The sequence below is a fragment of the Adiantum capillus-veneris genome, chromosome 15, assembly GCF_014529385.1.
Source record: "Adiantum capillus-veneris isolate H3 chromosome 15, ASM1452938v2, whole genome shotgun sequence".
Lineage (NCBI taxonomy): Eukaryota > Viridiplantae > Streptophyta > Polypodiopsida > Polypodiales > Pteridaceae > Adiantum > Adiantum capillus-veneris.
In genome coordinates, this window is record NC_140945.1 from 32,148,647 (window position 1) to 32,161,963 (window position 13,317).

Sequence of the window (13,317 nt, forward strand, 5' to 3'; positions counted from 1 at the left end):
GCATCTGGTGCAACAAGGGCATGCACCTATCAAAAATCCAGATCAAGAGAGAGGAAAACGAAGGCAAAACCAAGAATACCATTGCTACAATTGTGGGGAGGATTGCCATGACATGTATTACTGCCCACATCCAAGAAGGCAGAACTTCAATAGGGGAGGAAGACAGAATTGGATCTCTCCACCAAGGGCGAGGCCACAGCCACCCAGGCAACCAATCCCACTTGTTCAAATCCCACCACTAGCCATGCAACCACAACCAGTCCCACCAGTTCAAGTCCTATAGCCACCAATGCAACCACCGTCACAATCACCACTTACACTCATCTTACGTCCACCACCAATTGGCAGTCGCACACTAAGTTTCATTGGTCTTGCAAAAGAGATCAAGATGAAGATAACAGAAGAAGGGTCAAGCGAGAAGTTTGTTCAAAGGACTGAAGGAGTGGAACAAGAGGTTAAAGAATCAAAGGGTGCTACCCCAGTGAAGGAGGTAGGTCAAGAAAATCATGTTACAAATGTTAGTACATCTCTAACCTTGGAGGAAATAGACACCAAAGCGATCAATCGACAGCATTGGGCAGTAAGGGTAAGAAGGTGTAAAGTGTTGATCAAGCCTTGTCAGAGTAAGAGGAATGCAAAGAGCATGGAAGATACAAGAGAAGAGGAAGACCAGCCTGTGAGCAAGGCTTTGCAGAAGATGGACAACGTATCAAGCAAAGGGGAGGGCTTTGAAAACAGGAGCATGTGCACCAACATGGACCAAGAACAGTGTAGCAAGTTGAAGGCATCCTGCATCAAGGAAGTTTCACCATAGGACCATAACGAAGAGGTAAGTATTAATGAAGGTTTGGAGTTGGATATTGTTCCAGAGGCTTGGCAGACGAGCAAGACTTTATTGTGTAGTGTCATAAACTTGGAGATGGTTAATGCCTCTAGTCTATTGAAAGGTGTTATAAACTTGGAGATGGGTAATGCCTCCAGTTTATGTGAGGGTGTTTAGAGTAAGTTTGATGATCAACATGTTGCCAACCTTTTCAGGATGTTCCAGACTCCTCCACAACGCAGCATTGTGTTTGCATGGGATGCATCAGACCTATGGCTATGGTCAACCACTAGAACATATAGAGGTAAGATCAACATGGAGATAAAAGTTAAGGGGCCATGGATAGACAAATGGCGGATAGAATGCAAGAATGAAGGCCTCATCCCCAATTTGGTGCAAATTTGTACAAATAGTTCATCCTCTCTTTGGAGAGAGGTGAGTGGATTACACTTGTATTTAAGCCGCAAGGTATGTGGCTTACTATCAACATCAGAAAAGACAGCTGACATGTTTGAGCACACCCAAGAGGAGCATGATATGCTTGCTGTTTTTTCCAGTCGTGGCAGTAAGCAAGATTTTGAAGACAACTGGAGCTCACCACACCAACAAGGTGGCCATATATGGTGGATTCTTGGCACACTCTTGGGAATCATAATCTTCAGTTCTACCTTTGTAGAAGAACACATGATCATTTTTCCTCTTGCTACTAGTGATTACAAATTTGGTCCTATTTGGCATGCAAATTTTATTGTTCAGACACTGCAGATAATAATCCTATTCTTTACCTGGGATCCAGGAGGACACTGGCATAAAGTTTTGGAAGCCATGGGCTTCCCATTTAATCAGCCCACACTATTCCAAGGAACAGGCTATCATCCGGACCTATTGCAAATTTTTGGATATCCCAAAAATCTCACCAATGGCCAAATGGAATGGCTAGTTCTGAAGGCAACTTGATATCGGCTCCTACAGATCGATTGAAGAAGAATCAAAGGTAGCACTAGAGACATGAATGCCTCTAGCCAAAAGGGGAGGTTAATGATAGCCATTTTTTGTAAAACAACGAAAAAAAAAACTCTTTCCTATGCCCCTCAACCAAGATGTGATGCCCGACTTTCAGAGCCTGGCTGCGAGAACCAACCCCAACCGGGATTAAAATGATTAAAAAAAACATTTTTATTTACTTGCACCTCCACTCCTTCCATGCTTGCATGTAGTGGGCAGCCTCTCAGCATGGTGCCACCTCCTCTATCTCTCCTCCATTATCACTGCAAGCGGCCAAGCTCCCTCTCTCTCTTGTTCGTCAGCAGTCACAGCGGGAAGCCTCTCCCTTGCTTGGTCAACCTCTCTCTCTCTCCCATCCATTATCAAAGCTCTCTCTCTCACACACACAAACCCCACACACACCCCCTCACTCTCTTGCCATCACTCACGATCTTGAGACTCTCTCTCTCGCTCTCGGTGAAACAGCCCAGCGAGTGCAGAATCTCTTTCTCTCTCTCTATCGTTTGCCAACACACACACACACACTCCTACACACTCCCCATCCCCTTTCACCCACTCAAACCTCTCGTTCTCCTCACTCACGCCCTCTCCCCCCTCGTTCTCTATAGCTTGCACGTAAACATTATTAAAAATAATTTAATAATAAATATCTCTCTTTCCCTTGTTCCCACACACATCTTTACCGACACACACATGCACACACACATACACACACACACACACACACACACTTACACACCCACACACAACCCCACATACAACACGCACACACACTCACATCACCTACACCCTCACACGGCTACATACACCCACACGCGCATTTACGCACTCACGAGCATATGCACATACATACACGAGTAGACGGCATGCGCACACACACAATCAAACAACACAACATGCCATACACACACACAAGAAGGAAATAAACCCAAGAAGGAACTTGACATCAACAAACAAGATGACCAAATGCACGCAGTGGGGACACCAAATCAAGACAGGACGCCGAAGGCATGCCCCGGCTGGCCCCGAATGCGCTACATCAACGCACTACCAAAGCTTGCACTCATTCACCCGCATCTCGTCCATGACACATCTCCGCAGTAAGTATCCATAGGGTAATCTATCTTCTCCATTTTCAAGCCAAAAATCTTGTATAAAAAACCAATTGTATATTGCCACCTCTCTCTAGGTGATGGTCACAAAGGCCCACCTAGGAGATATCATTTTAAACATTCTCCTAAGACAAAGCAAGGGTCAACCATCTGGGACCCAACTCCTTGCTTTGCCTCTCCTGATTAGGGCCCTAACCTAATCAGGTTATCCTAAACTAATGCAGTCTGCACCTATAAAAGAGCACCGAGAGGTCACTATCAGGGGGGCACTTGGGAGTCAGCGCTTGAGAAGGAAGCCATGCATACACCATGACTCCAAGGGTCGCCACACACATGAGTAGAATCTTTGTGTATATGAAATTTCCGCTAGAGAACGCACTATAGGCCCTCTATCTCTCACTATCTCTCTCTATCACCACACTCGCCATCTCATTGAAACTAAGGTTTATGTAAATATTGCTTTGAATCAAGTTTCCCTCACATCTTGATGGGTTTTCATCACCTACGTCTCTCTCTCTCTCTCTCTCTCTCTCTCTCTCTCTCTCTCTCTCTCTCTCTCTCTCTCTCTCTCTCTCTCTCTCTCTCTGTGTGTGTGTGTGTGTGTGTGTGTGTGTGTGTGTGTGTGTGTGTGTGTGTGTGTGTGTGTGTGTGTGTGTGTGTGCGCGCGCAGTATTTGTGCTATTTTAAATTATCGATGTTCGCATCCTAGCCGCTCAAAGCTAGGTGGTGCCCCCTGTTCATTTCTCGTGATGAGCTCGACGTATGCGGTCCTGGCGTTGAGGCCGTTGGGGTCCATTTTGCGCTTTGCGCTTGTCAGTACATCATTGGGAACTATAGTCTTAATAATGGAGTCTCTCGCAGCTTGCCTTCTTGGCTTAACCATTATTGAGCTACTAGCAAGGTCAATAGGAACTATAATCAACCGAGAAATGTAAGACCCTCTCCACTAGTCTTGCAATCAACAGTGTCTAAACCACGGGTGTTGCTGCTTGACAACGGATTTTCAAAGGTAAAGAAGAGTAGCGACTAAGGTTTTTGAGGGTACCAAAGCACAAAGTAATTTTATACATAAGTTTAATTAGCATGGACGACAATAACCAAGAGACTAGAATGAACATTGATAACTTTGATTTTGCACATGAATGTGCTAATTATGATGCCCCCATGTTTGTCAATTATCTTGTTACTAGGTTGCAGCAAGCTATGGGCAACCCTGCTTTGCAAGCCGAAGTTACTCAACAACTTCGTGCTTATGGGATTTCCCTTTCTGTCCAAGAGGAGAGAGAGCTTAGGAGGCCTCTTGATGAGACCCCCAAAAGAAGATTCTCCCCCATACGAGAGGAGGAATCCAAAGAACCAGAAGGTAATGAATCCCCAAGTTCCTCTGAAGATGTGGCTCCACAAAGACGGCAGTCTAGACGATCGCCAACTCCTCCCAAGAGGAAACGGTCAACCCACAGTCCTTCTCCTCATCACTCCGAAAGGGAAGAGAGGAAACAAAGGAAGAAAAGCATAAGAAAGAGGTCACCCTCTGCTCCCTCTTCTTCATCTTCCTCCTCTTCCGACAAAAGCAATAGCTATTCTCGTAGAGAATACAAGAGATGAGGACATTGCAAATCTTACTCTGGATGGCAAAGGTCCCAAAAGCTCAAGAAGTTCAAAGAGGGAGGAAAGAGTATTTCTTTTCTCATCAATGATGGCACCTTTGGTGCTACCAAAAAAGTATTGGCCTTCATCCAACAATTTGATGTGGCCTTTGGAGACAATCTCAAAGGGAAGCTTACCTCCCAACCAGTGCTTATGCTTCCAAATCTCTCAAAGCCATTTGAGGTCCAATGTGATGCTTGTGGTGATTGTCTTGCAGCAGTCTTGCTTCAAGAAAGGCATGCCATAGCATATGAGAGACGAAGGCTAAGTACCAATGAGCGAGTCTTGGGAATATACAAAAAAGAGATTTTAGTTGTCCTACATGCCCTAGACACATGGAAGCACTATTTATTGGGGACTCCATTTATTTTATGAACAAACCACCAAAGTCTCAAGCAATTCATGACACAAACCAAGATTTCCAACAAACAAATGAGGTGGGAAAATTTCCTTTTGCAGTTTTATTTTCATATTGCTCACATTGCTAGTAAACACAGTCAAGTGGCCGATGCACTTTCATGAAGACCAAAAGTTAGTGCAGTGTCTATAGCAACTCACAATGATCTATCTTGTATGATAGATGAGTATGCTATTGACCCCGACTTTAAAGACATAATTTCAGCCCTTGCTTTGGGGAAGAAAGAGGAACCATTCACCTTGCAGGATGGTTATCTTATCCATGGAAACAGGCTGTGTGTTATCCACTCCCTTCATGAGAAAGTCATGTATGAATCCCATGCTCCTCCCTATGCGGGTCATAGAGGCATTCAACCTACTCTTCGAGGAGTAGAGACATACCTCTATTGGCCTACCATGTTGAAGTGGACATACAAGAGTATGTTTCAAAATGTGTGGTATGCCAAAATACTAAGTATGATAGAGGGAATCAGCCTCGATTGCCAATCCCTAATTCACCATGGGAAAGTATATCCATAGAATTTATCTTTGGATTACCCAAGTCTATCCATGGGAATACGGGAATATGGACAATAGTTGACAGGTTTAGCAAGCAAGCACACTTTATTCTTGTCAAAAAGACTATTAAGGCACACCAAATGGCAACTCTCTTCATATCCCAAACTTTAAAACTTAATTCCAAATGGCAACTCTCTTCATATCTCTTCATATCCCAACCTTAATGTTCAAAGAAAATGATTGGGTCTTACTTAAGTTTCCTAAGGCTCGATCGAGGCAAACGATGGGCAAAAATCCTACGGGCCATCAAAAGTATTATGCTAAACTAGCAAAAAGATACTATGGTCCTTTTCAAATCTTGAAGCCAATCAATGAGATGGCTTATCAACTTAATTTTCCCAACCATTGGCTCGTACACAATGGTTTTCATGTCAGCCTACTTAAGCCCTACAAAGGAGAGCCACCAAGGGAACCAATTATTGAACACCCTCCTGAAATCGAAGACCAAGAAGAGGTGCTACAACCCGAAGCTATCCTTTGGCATGAGGACAAGGTACTACGGCATGGTAACATTATCCGGTGGTATGTTATTAAGTTCAAAAATTATCCTTTTGAAGATGCTAGATGGATGCAAGGAACACATCTTAAGGATAATATGAACCTTGTCAATGCTTACAATGCTACATTCGAGTAAGCAAATGTGCATGTTTCTTTTAAATAATAAATGCTTTTGTCTTATCAGACTAATTCTCTTTTTATTGTGCATACATTCAAATAGTATGCATGCTTTCAATTATGTTTGTGATGATGACGTCTCGCAACAAACACCAAGTAGAATTTGTCACTCTTCTTTGGGAGAATGAAATGGACTAAAGAGCCGACATGCTTGCGGAAGCTACATCTCCCAAGCACCAAATGGATTAGTCATCCATCTTTGAATGATGTCATAGGGTAAAAAGGGATCCTCTACCCGCTAAGAAACATTGACTAATGACTAAGGCTTTATCTCTTCTACCTCATAGTCCAGGACGACTATGATTTCAAGAGAGAGGTAATGTCATAAAATCTAATATCTAACCAGCCCAAATGATTTTCTCATAGTAAACTGGTCATTTAATGTTGGATAATAAACGGGAACAAGGGTTAGAATATAGACATGTGCTTACGGGTCTATCTCAACACGGGGCCAATGATAAAGGGGTCCAAGTGAGAGATTATTTGTGTCAAAGAGCAAGGCTAGCTAATGGAGCTTAAAGACCTTAGGGTTAGATTCATTAATGACCTCCAATGGTTAGAGTTAGAAGTCCTTTGACATTAGGCAAGACCTTAGGCAAGCTAGGGCGGAGCTTGAGGTGTGAACCCGACCCAAGCTTGAGGTTCTTGTTGTTCTTGCTGATTAAGGTGCTTGAGGTGCTTGTCGTGCTTGTTGACTAAGGTGCTTGTCATGCTTGCTGACTAAGGTGCTTCAGGTGCTTGTCGTGCTTGCTGACTAAGGTGCTTTCATGCTTGATGAGTAAGGTTCTTGAGAAGCTTTACATGCATTGGGGGAGGGGGGGGGTAAGGTGCTTGAGGGACTTGAGTCAAATAGAGACCCTATAAAGAAGGGGGAAAGCCCCAAAGTTAGGGAAATATTTGACTTAACCTCCCACTCACCCAGAGGGCACCCCCTTTTTCAAGGGGCACATTGATGCATGTCAGACTCTCCCTATGCTTAGCCACATGGTGTGCTTGAATCCTATTGGCTGGGCTAAATAGGGGTCCAATAAGCTTTTAGTTCAATTCAACAAACATCTAGATATTTTCAAGCTCTCTCTCTCAAAGGGGTAAGGAGGAGGATACTTGTCCAAAGACTACCCATGTTGCTTGAAATGCATTGTGCATGTGATTGGCTAGGCTTAGAGGGGTCCAATGAGCTTCAAGCTTGAGCTACAAGGAGGTGTTGACCAAGGCAAGAAAGGGGTGTGCTTGGGGGTATACACCATCTCACACACTCATTTTTTCACACATTCTCACTTGGTGAAAGTGCAAGAACTCCATCTCCTTCTCCAAGCTTGTTGAGAAGTTGAGAGCCTACACCAACACTCTTGGCTATGGAATGCAAATCCAACCAAGAGCCATGATTCAATGCTTAAGCGTTTCATATTTTCCATCTTCATTACTATGCTATTATGTATGCTAGCAAGAAGAGTGACGATAAGTTAGAAACTATTTCTTTCTCCTATAAATGTTTCTTCTTTCTCTTCCCTACCGTCATTCCCCTCTAGCTCTCTCCACCTTTAAAGGTGTTTGAGGACTTGGGACTGAGGCTGAGGATGGTTAATGCTTTTTACAAGTTCTATGTTATGATTGTGATGCATGATGCTTTCCATCTTCATTGCATCACCTAGGTCACAAGGAACACAAAGATTTATTGTACCAAGTCTCTCTTTATGGGAGAATCTATAATACAAAATTCTATTGGAGGGGGGATCGGCTCCACATAAATCCGGTCCTCAACTGTTGTCAAGTTCTCTAATTCTCTCTCGTGCAAAAGTATTGTTCATGCCAAGTTAATTAGGTATTGAAGGAGTACGAGCGGAAGTGCGACGCGAGAGAGAGTGCGAGAAGAAGAGCACGATGATATGGTGAACTCGCTCTACTGTAATGTGTAGAGCATAGTGAGTTCTTATTAGGTTTTTACAAAAGAATATGTGTACATACCTGGCGGCCCGCCCACTTACCTGGGCGACCACATTGGGCTTTATACCCCAACAACCTCCCACTTAAAGTCCAATGTGGTACTTTAAGTGTGAGAGAAGCTACAATACAAGCTAATATACAAGAGATGTAGAGAAGTGATGTACTACCCTACACCTAACTGCTTGCGAAAATGCGCAAAGCTCTCTGAGGGAAGTCCTTTTGTAAGTAGATCAACAGGATTTTCTGTGGTGTGAACTTTGACAAGCTGAAGTTGCTTATCCTTGAGCATTTCCCTGATGAAATAATACTTCACATCCACATGCTTTGTCTTTGAGTGATAAACTGGATTGCGAGCCAATTGTATAGCACTTTGACTATCACAATATAACACAGGCATCTCTTCTTTGATTCCCAAATCTGTTACTAGTCGATTAAGCCAAATTGATTCTTTGCATGCCTCTGATGCTGCAACATATTCAGCCTCTGTAGTAGATTGAGTAACACAATCTTGTAATCTAGAACTCCATGATACTGCTCCACCAGCCAATGTAAAGACATACCCTGACGTAGACCTTCGGTTGTCTAAGTCACCTGCATAATCTGAGTCTGTAAAACCCTTTACACTTAGCTCCTGACTCCCATAGCATATACGCATACTCTTTGTAGCTTTCAGGTATCTCAATATTCCTTTCACTGCCTCCCAATGTTTCTTGCCTGGGTTTGACATGTATCGACTTACTACTCCCACTGCAAATGCAATGTCTGGGCGAGTAGCAGTCATTGCATATATCAAACTACCCACTGCAGACGCATATGGAATCTTATCCATTTCAGCCTGTTCTTCCTCAGACATAGGACAATCTTGTTTGCTAAGTTTCACATATGGTGGCAATGGAACACTTAGTGCCTTTCCCTTCTCCATATTGAAACGTTGCAAAACCTTGTCAATATACTCTGTTTGAGATAACCAAATCAACTTCTTTGATCTGTCTCTCTCAATGCGCATACCAAGTATATGACTTGCCTCACCCATGTCTTTCATGTCAAACGATTTTGCCATCTTTGACTTCAAAGCTGAAATTTCTTCCAAGTGCTTGCCAGCAATCAACATGTCATCCACATACAAAATAAGGATCAGCCAACTACCATCCTTAGCCTTCTTTGTATATAGACAGTGATCGAACTCACTACGTTTGTAGCCTTGAGAAAGCATAAACTTGTGGAATTTATGGTACCATACCCTCGGTGATTGTTTTAAGCCATAAAGACTCTTTAACAACTGGCATACCCAATCTTCCTTGCCTTTCTCAACAAACCCTTCTGGCTGCTGCATGTAAATTTCCACATCTAAATCACCATGCAAGAACGTTGTCTTGACATCCATTTGGTGCAACACCAAATCTAATATGGCAACCAATGCAAGAAAGCATCTCAATGTAGTCATCTTGACCACAGGAGAGAAGACTTCATCAAAGTCAATGCCTTGTTCTTGCTTAAAGCCCTTGGCAACAAGCCTTGCTTTGTACTTTGGCTGACTATCATGAGCGGTGATCTTATACCTGTAAACCCATTTACAAGGTAGAGCCTTTTTACCCTGTGGTAATTTAACTAGCTTCCATGTCTGGTTTTTATGCAGAGCTGTCATCTCTGACTGCATGGCCAATTGCCAATTCCCGGAGTCCTTCATTTGCACTGCTTCCTTGTAACATGAAGGCTCATTGCAATCAATCAAGATGACATAGTTCATAGATGGAACAAACCTATCAGGAGGTCGCGTGACACGTCCAGATCTACGCACAATAGGTGGCTCAGGCTCAGCCACAACCTGTGGTTCCATTCTATCCTGTCCTTGCTCCTCTTGAGCCCTGACATTTTGTCTTGCACGTGCAGGTCCATCTTCTTGGAAGACAACTCTTCTAATCTCCTCAACCCTCTCTGGTTTAGAATGATATTTGGATTCATTAAAGTGAACATCATTGCTACGGACAACCTTTCTGGATTCGGGATCCCAAAGTCTGTACCCCATCTCACCAGAATTACCATAGCCTAGAAAGATGCACTTTCTACTCTTTGGCTCAAGTTTGTTCCTAAATTCCTTTGGAACGTGAGTATATGCCTCACAGCCAAAGACTCTGAGATGCTTGTATGAGGGCATTTTGCCTGACCATACCATCTCTGGCACTGAATCCTTCTGCAAAACCTTGCTAGGAGATCTATTTACAAGATGAACAGCTGTTGATACAGCTTCAGCCCAAAACCCATTTGGTAGCTGTGCATTAGACAACATACTTCTGACCTTCTCTTGTATGGTCCTATTCATCCTCTCAACAACACCATTTTGAGGAGGATTGTAAGGAGCAGTAAGTTCACGTTTTATACCTTTTGACTCACAAAAGTCCTGAAAGGCCTTTGAAACATACTCTCCACCATTGTCAGTGCGTAAGCATTTAAGCTTCTTGCCACTCTGATTCTCCACAAGTGTCACAAACGTTTTGAAAACACTAAACGCTTCATCCTTGTGCTTGAGAAAGTAAACCCATACTTTCCTCGAGTAATCATCTATAAATGTCATAAAGTAAGAAGCTCCCTCTAGAGATGGGCTAGGCATAGGTCCACACAAATCACTATGAACAAGTGCCAACTGTGTATCTCTTCTATTGCTTCTATGCTTATGTGGCTGTTGTGTTTTCTTACCATACAGACAATGTTCACAAAATTCAAAATCATTAAATGAAAAGCCAGGCAAATAACCAGAATGAGACAAGATTTCCATTCCCTTCTTGGACATATGTCCTAACCGGCTATGCCACAAAGAAACGTTTGGCTGCTCGGTTACATTGATTACATTTTTAGAGACATTTGATACATAAATCATGTAAAGTCCTCCAGACTTTACTCCATGTGCTACTGTCATAGAACCCTTGGATATCTTCCACATGTTCTGTCCAAAAGTGGTGACGTAGCCAGCATCATCAAGTAAACATGTGCTGATCAAGCTCTTTGTAATTGCGGGAACATGTCTCACATTCTTCAGCGTGAAAGAAGAGCCATTCTGAAACTTCAATTGAACATCTCCAACACCTAAGATCTCACATGTCTGCCCATTGCCTAGCCGAACATGATCTTTAGTGGTCACATAAGAAGTAAACCACTCCTTGTTTGGAGACACATGAAGTGATGCCCCTGAGTCTATAATCCAGTCACTCAGTGCATTTCCATCAGATGCTGTAAGAAGAGCTGAGTCCATTGTATTCTTCAAGAAGTAGATGTCTCCTGACACTAGACTGTCATCCTCTGCAACAGTGTTTGTCACATTTATTTCTTGAATCTTCACTGAGGACTTGTTCTTCTCACCATGGTCTTCAGCTTTCTCTTTGTCTTTTTCTGCTTTCCATTCTCTGCAGTCTCTTTTCATGTGACCCTTCTTGCCACAATGGTAGCATTCTATGTCACTCTTGCCTTTAGCACTGCGGGACTTGCTACGAGACTGATTCCTCTTTCCACCTTTGTACTTTTCTTTGGTCCTTCCCCTGACAACTAAGGCTGTTCCTTTACCTTTGTCCATTGTCTTTCTATTGGTTTCTTCAGTAAGCAGACTTCCTTCTTCACCTGCTATGTTCAAACCATCTGGAGGTGCAGAATTACTCAAAGCTGTGCGAAAAGTGTCCCAACTTTCCGGCAATGTGATCAACAGGAACATAGCTCTAACAGGTTCATCAAACTTGACACCTTGAGCTGACAACTGACTATAGATTGTGTTGAATTCATTCAGATGATTGGACATAGGTGTCCCTTCTTTCATCTTCAAGTCAACAAGCTTCTTAAGCCAGTATACCTGTGAAGCTACACTCTGCTTCTCATAAAGATCACTCAGCTTTAACCATGCTTGATAAGCCGACATCTCGTCTGCTACATTGAAATAAACGCTTTCTGCCAAAGTCAGCATAATGGTAAAAGTGCCAATTCATCCATTTCGCTCCATTCATCTTCGTCCATATCTTCTGGTTTTATCCCCTTGAGCTTTATTGGTTTTATCTGCTTCTTTTATACCAACACGTGTCAAATCTGCTTCTTCCACAATGGGAAATTGGTTCCATCCAGCTTCTTGATATTGTAAAGAGCACTGTACTGTGATCCAGCCATAGCTACGCTTCACAGTGGTTTACTTTCCTGGGAAAAATTCGGCAGAGTTTCCCCTGTAAACTGACCTCTGAACCAATATCAACCTGTCAAATGAACCAAGAAAGCTTCAGATTCTGCATAAATTTTGGCAGAGTCTCCTTTGTAAAATGGCTCTGGTGTACTCAAAAAACATACCAAAAAATAGCTCAAAAACACTGTCTCTCTGACACTGTAAGCTGCGGGTAAACCTGTCCTGCACCTGTACTGTCTCTCACTGTCCTGTCACTGTCCTGTAAGCATAGACTGTGACAATGCCTCAACGACAGTAAAGCAAAGATGCAATCCCAACTGTCTAACTCACAGTTAATACATCCTAGCTGTCTATCTAAGGGTGCTCGAGGGATCGCTCCAAGACCTGTATCACCGAAAGGATCTCAACATTCGAGAATCCCCCAGCTCAATAAAACCTCACTCGACCCTCAACAAAGGCTGCAGTAAATCTGACAGTACATAGACTTCCCACAAAGTCATACATCCACAAATTTCCCACTGTATGCTGTAACCGCTGCGTCGTTTGTTTGGTGCGTGACTCACAGCCAGAAAACCCTCAACAGACATACATCATCTCTGACAATACATCCCATGTGGAAGTACCTGCAATGTCAAGATGAAATCTGGAATATCAAGCAGCAAACACAAGCTACCTGATGAACTAGTGGATGTCGCCTACAATCTGTGTGTAGATGCGCCCGTGTCGTATGTGACACGCCTCCAAGAACTGTGAGCCGTCCTTCGATGTGTAGACAGCCACAAATCAACACTCTGGGAGTGTCGATATCCTCAGCACCTGCAGTCGTAGGCCGAAAACCCCAAATTTGCAGAGTCGGATCTGCACCCATCGAGACCACGTAGTCGAAAATGGCCAGCGCAGAACTTTGTCGAAGCCGAACGGTGACCGAGATGACCTCAGAATGAAATTCTGAGCACACCAAGCCCTATGGTCTCTCCCACAAG